Genomic DNA, 6,689 nt, shown 5'->3' with positions numbered 1-6,689 from the left:
CTGCATGAGATTGGTCATGCATTCGCATTGCAAAAAGTCTCCAAACAGCCTCAGGAGCCCTCACATACCTGGAGTCAATGAAGTCCTGTACTTCGTCATGATTGATATTTTTTTCAGAAATTTGAATATTTGCACAATCATGCCCTATATAGACTTATTTAAATAAATATTTGACACTTTCAATTGATGTGCAGACTTCAACATTTATATGACAGTTATATTTAAGGCACAAATACGGGTTATAAGGGACAATCCAAGTGTTATCGGCAACAGTGCACTGACCACCAGGGGGCAGCTCCTGTGTGAATGTCTGGCCCCTGGTGGTCAGTGTGCATCATAGTGACTGGTTGTTTGCCGTTCAGTCGATTTGCATATTAGCCTTTTATTATATAGGAGGACTAGTGGCCCGGTAGGTACATGAAATTCATGCACGGGAGGGGGTGTCCCTCAGCCCAGCCTGCACCCTCTCCAATCTGGGACCCCTTGGGGGATGTCCCTAGGATCGGGCCTAAACCGGCAGTCAGATATCCCTCTCGCAATTTGGGACCACTGGCTTCTAACCATTCACCTGCCTGCCTGCCTGATCACCCCTAACCACTCTGCCTGACGGCCTTCTCGCCCCCAACTGCCCCCCCTTGCTGGCCCGATCACCCCACGCAGCCTGCTGCGCAGTCATTTGGTCGTCCCTCACTAACCCCCCGGCTGGCCTAGTCCCCCCACACAGCTTCTTCGGTCTGAGTTCAGTTGCAATGGTCGCTGAGGCTTTTATATATATAGACTGTAAATTGTGTTTCTATGAACATAGGGGTGCATATATCCTTTCTGATTGGTGTTTCTGGTTTCTTGGGATATATTCCTAGAAGTGGGATCACAGGGTCAAATGGGAGTTCCATTTTTAACTTTTGAGGAAACTCCATACTGTCTTCCATCATGGCTGCACCAGTCTGCATTCCCACCAGCAGTGCACAAGTGTTCCCTTTTCTCTGCATCCTCTCCAGCACTTGTCGTTTGTTGATTTGTTGATGATAGCCATTCTGACAGGTGTGAGATGGTACCTCATTGTTGTTTTGATTTGCATCTCTCGGATGATTAGTGACTTTGAGCATGTTTTCATATGTCTCTTGGCCTCCTGTATGTCCTCTTTCAAAAAATGTCTATTTAGGTCCTTTGCCCATTTTTTGATTGGATTGTTTACCTTCCTTTTGTTAAGTTGTATGAGTTCCCTGTAAATTTTGGAGATTAAGCCATTACTGGATGTAACATTGGCAAATATGTTCTCCCATGCAGTGGGCTTTCTTGTTGCTTTTCTTTCCTGTATTTTTCCTTTGGTTTGTTTAGTCTCAGTTGTGGGCTGTTTACATTTCCAATTGTCTTCAGCAATTGTTGGGAGTTGTTAAGGAAGCTTTAAAAAATCCTATCAAACTTAATTTTGTCAAATATCTGATCACAGAGTTACTAAAATCTTTGAAATATTTTGTCAGTAGGGACAAACGTAAGAAATTTTAAACTATTTGCTCAGATAGCCAAAGTTTGTTTGTTTCATGCCGGAAGCTAATTCCAGCAGGTCATAAATGCAAGAAGTTTCATCAAAAGGTTGATGGAACTTGGGGATTCAGCAGGGCTGAATACATATTACCTGCTGCTGGAATAGCTAAGGGCATTTCCCCACACCTAAAGATTTACATATATAATTACCTGCTACCAGACAGCTGAGGACATTTTAATCTACATGTTATTGCCTCCTGCTGGCCAAACACCTGAACAGCCGAAGGCAGTTTTCCCCAATCTGAATGTATACCAAAACTTAACCTTTGATATATATATATACTTTGCCTTAGGGCAATTTGTGTTTAAATAAAGAGTGAGGGGTCCAGAGATTCAAAGAACTTGGTTCCTACAGCTAAGCTCCTCTGGCTCCCCCATGGATTACAAATGTATATTGTATTTCTAGTATCTTTATTAATTTACGCCGCAGTGCCTTCTCCAGTTTCCTGAATGCTTCTAGATGCTGGGAAAGACCCCCGGCAGATTCACATATATAACCTTATAGTTTGCTTTATTCAGATAATGTTCATAAACATTCCCCAAATTTCTTCATTGTCTTCATGATTATTATCTTAGTAACTATGACAAAATATTGCATTGATCGATGTACCATAGTTCTCTTTACCTGTAGTCTAATTTTGGACATCAATTTCAAGTATTTGTGACTATAAACAAGGCTATAAAGGACATCTTTGTTATCAGAGGGGAGCATACCTCATCTTCCCCTATTGCTGGTGGGAGTGGGGTTCTTGGGGTGCCCCTGGAATAAGCATTTCCTGAGGCCTCCACTGGAGGATGAGATGGTAGAAAGCTTTACTTCCATGGAATTACACCCCTGGGTTTCCAAAGTCCCATCTCCCTTAGTCCATCATAGAAGTGTAGCTGGGGCTCCAGTGGAGCTAAAATCAGAGCCAGTGTCCAGAGTTTTCTTTACATGTTGGAGCCGGATCCAGTTCAACATCAGGCTAGTTGCAGCCCATTAGTCCACTGCGCGTTGGGTCTGCATGGCCATGGGCCATACCGGCAAATGCAAGAGAACCAAGAGAGTGTGCCTGAGCAGGAGTCCCACAAGCACAAGAGTCGAGCACAACGAGAGAAGGAATCCCTTTGTCTGGGGGGTTATGTATGCCAAATCTTCATATCCTTGCAATGGCCATGCCTATTCTGAGCAACCATCTCTGTCCAGGTGTGACTGACAGGCAAGAATCTCCCCTACGTCACCCCAACTTTACAGGGCATGTGTGTCTTTCCTCTGTGATTCCTTCCCCCTGTGGTTTACAAGGAACATGCTTATGTTTTGCCTTCCCTTGCTTCTTTCCTATGATTAATAACTAGTTACCTACAATGGTATCAATCTTTGCATTGTTCATTGAAAAGTGATTTCTCCAGGACAAGTGTCCTAGAGTGGAATTACTGTCCATAAAATTTAGTCTATAAAAAACTTTATAGCTCCTAATAGTTATTTTCATGTTGCTTTCCAAAACAGATAGTGCAAACTTCTGTCAGTAGAAGTGTGATCATACCAATTTCACCAGAAATTTCCCAGTAGTGTGCTATTATGTGTAATACATTAGGTCAGCGGTTCTCAACATGTGGGTCGCGACCCCTTTGGGGGTCGAACGGCCCTTTCACAGGGGTCGCCTAAGACCATCGGAAAACACATAATTACATATTGTTTTTGTGATTAATCACTATGCTTTAATTATGTTCAATTTGTAACAATGAAATTAGGGATCACCACAACATGAGGAACTGTATTAAAGGGTCGTGGCATTAGGAAGGTTGAGAACCACTGCATTAGGTGCAATGTGTTACACTTAATAGGTATAAAATGGTAGAGCAAAGTTGTCTTAATTTGAAATTCCATGATTACTAGGAAGCATGAACATTTTCCCAAGCCTATACTGGTATTCATATTTTCTCTTATGTGGACCAGTTTCCTTTGGGATCCTCTGAGAGGTCATTTTGTCTTTTAGAAGCCTCTGCTTGTCAATCAAAGAACACATTCCATGGTCCCTGAGAGGTTTTGATTCCCTCCTTTAAGGTGGTGGGGTTGGGAGCAGTTCTTGAGATGGAATCGAAGGTTTTCCTGAATGGCTAGCAGAGTTTTAAATTATTTTGGTTACATTGGTCAATTTTACTAAAAAGGCTCAAGAAAGCCCTGTGCTGGATTTAAAAAGGGAGTGAGCAGCTGTGCGAGATGTTCCTGAAGTTAAAGGAGGGTAAGGGAACCATCCTTGGACGAGACAAAAGGAGTATTTGGTAACTTTGTCATGAACAGTTTTGCTGGCACATGGAATGAAGTAGGTTCAAGGGACAGTGGAGGCAAATAGACATCAAGTTTATAGACTCTTTGAATGTTGTTGCAGTAGCTGAGGGGGACAGGGTCAAGGATTTTATTATGTCCTTCTATCAGTGTTGGAACCAGAACAGAGCAGATTTCTGGCTTTATATAATACTACTAGTGGCCCAGTGCATGAAATTCGTGCACATTAAAAGGGATTTAGAGGAAATATTTTAATATTGCTATTTGCCCTTCCTCTATAATAGAACTGTCAGAGATGAAAGAAAATTAGTAAAATGTTTATGAAAATCTCCCTCCTGTCAGAGTCTGGGGTGTGCGGCGGGACCCAGAGTCAAATCCCTGCCCACCGCGCACGCCTCGCAATCGTGCGAGACCCAGACCCGGCTGGTCCCACACCCATTGGGCAAGATCCAGACATGGCCAGCCCCACTCCTATCAAGCCCCGCCGGGCAGGGGGCACACCCTTAGGTCCCCTGGCCCAGCGCCTGGCAGGGGGGTGCAGCCTCAGGTCCCCTGCCCCAGCCGGGCGCCACAGAGCTTCAGGTCCCTGCTGATCGCTCATTATGGCTCGTTATGGGAACCCTGCCTCCACTGTGGGTGCAGCCATCTTGTGATGACATGATGGAGTGGGGGTCAATTTGCATATTACCTCTTTATTATAAAGGATTTCCAGGGAAGCCCTCTTCATATAAAATGAAGCTCACAAGATTAAAAACAAAAACTCACAACCCTGCCCTATCACCCCAATTTTTTGGTGATCTTGGGTAGGTTATCTAACTTCCCAGAACCTGTTTTCCATCTCACAGCTATATAAATGATTAGGTAATATCATTTATGTACCACCATTCTGCTTTCTGTCTCTATGATTTGACCTACGTGCCTCACATAAGTGAAATCACAGTATTTGCCTTTTTGTGACTAACCTATTTCACTTAGTATCCTATGTCCTCAAGGTGCATTCATGTAAGTCAGAATTTCTTTCCTTTTTAACACTGAATCCCACCCTCCTCCCATCCTCTCCTATCCTCCTCATCCTATATAATAAAAGGCCAGCGACCATAATGACTTAACGACCAGAATGACCAATCAACCAGTCGCTATGAGATGCACTGACCACCTCTTGGTCCTTCCCCCCAGCCCACAGGCTCTGGATCACTGGATGGCCAACGGAGAACCACAGGGAACTGGGGTGGGTGGCAGCGGGGCAGGACTGGGGACTGGTGAGCAGGCGGAAGGCAGACCTCTGGGTCCCCCACCCCCGGCACGTAGGCTCCGACCGCCGTATGGCAAACAGGGAACCACGGGGAACCGGGGTGGATGGCGGCGGGGTGGGACTGGGGACTGGCAAGCAGGCGGAAGAAGGCCCTGATTGCAGGCTAGGCCTAGGGACCCTACCAGTGCACAATTTCATGCGCTGTGCCTCGTGTGTGTGTGTGTGTGTATCTATCTATATATATATATATATATGGCCCAGTGTATGAAATTCATGCACGGATAGGGTCCCTAGGCCTGGCTGGGGATCAAGACCAATCAGGGCCTTCCTTCCCCCTGCTGCCAGCTGCCGGCCGGGGCCTTCCTTCATTCCACATCACCCCATAGGTCGAACTCCTGGTGGGTCAAACTCCAGAGGGGACCATTTGCATATTAGCCTTTTATTATATAGGATACCACTACGCATTCATCTGTAGACAGACACTCGGGTCGATTCCACTTTTTGGCTATTGTTAATAATGCTGCTATGAACATGGGTGTACAAGTATCTCAAAACCCTGCTTTGAATTCTTTTGAATATATACCAAGTAGAATTACCAAGTCATACGGTAATTCCTTCTTTAATTTTTTGAGGAATTGTCATACTGTTTTCCATAGCAGCTGTACCATCTTATATTCCTAGCAATAGTGTATAAGTGTTTCGATTTCTCCACATCTGACCAAAATTATTTTTCAAAGAAGTCATCTTAATGATTTTGCCCTCGGTAGGTGATGATCACAATTATTATCAAGTGTGAGTGAAAGGATTTCAATCTAAAATGGAACCAGAGAATACTAAATGGAGACTTTCCCACATGCACCCTCAGGAAAACAGAACTTAAGAATTAGAAAGTGATTTCCCATGTCTGATTCAGAGCTGAAACTTATTTCCTACCAATAAACATTGATCAAGAATCTTGCCCAGCCAGCGTGGCTCAGTGGTAGAACTATGAACCAGGAAGTCCCTGTCGGATTCCCGGTCAGGATTGATCCCCAGTGTGGGGCGTGCAGGAGGCAATTCCCTCTCATCACTGATGTTCCTCTATCTCTCTTCCTCTCCTTTCCTCTCTGAATCAATAAAATATATATTATATATTTAAAAAAAGACTCTTTCCACTTCCTCGAGCCAATGAATTTACTGCGTGGCCTCTGGCTGGGCTTGCCCATAAATACATCTCACCCCAAACTCTCAGGGCCTCGCCCGCAGCTTCAGTTTGAGCTTTCAGTCGCGCATGTCTCAACTTCTTAAAGGTTTAAGAAGGTCCCTGCAGATTAGCATGCAGTTTTAGAAATACAGTGACCCCCGTCTGTTTCAATTTCCCCAACTGTAACGTCCTGTAAAACTGCACAGCACAGCGCACCCGGGATCCTGGCATCCGAGGTCAAAACACACAGCAGTCTCTGTGCGGCCACACGTGCGCCAACTCACAAACCGTCCCACCGTCACTGCGACCTTCACATTTATCCTAAGACGTAGGACACCAACAGCCCCACCACGAGCGCTCACTACCCTTTCGTAGCCACACCACCTGCCGGTAACCGACTGATAACCGACTGTCAACGCGGACAGGACAGGCTCCGCCGCAGG

This window comes from Myotis brandtii, unplaced genomic scaffold, assembly GCF_000412655.1.
Source record: "Myotis brandtii unplaced genomic scaffold, ASM41265v1 scaffold600, whole genome shotgun sequence".
In the NCBI taxonomy this organism is placed as follows: domain Eukaryota; kingdom Metazoa; phylum Chordata; class Mammalia; order Chiroptera; family Vespertilionidae; genus Myotis; species Myotis brandtii.
Note: the sequence above shows the minus strand (reverse complement) of the source record.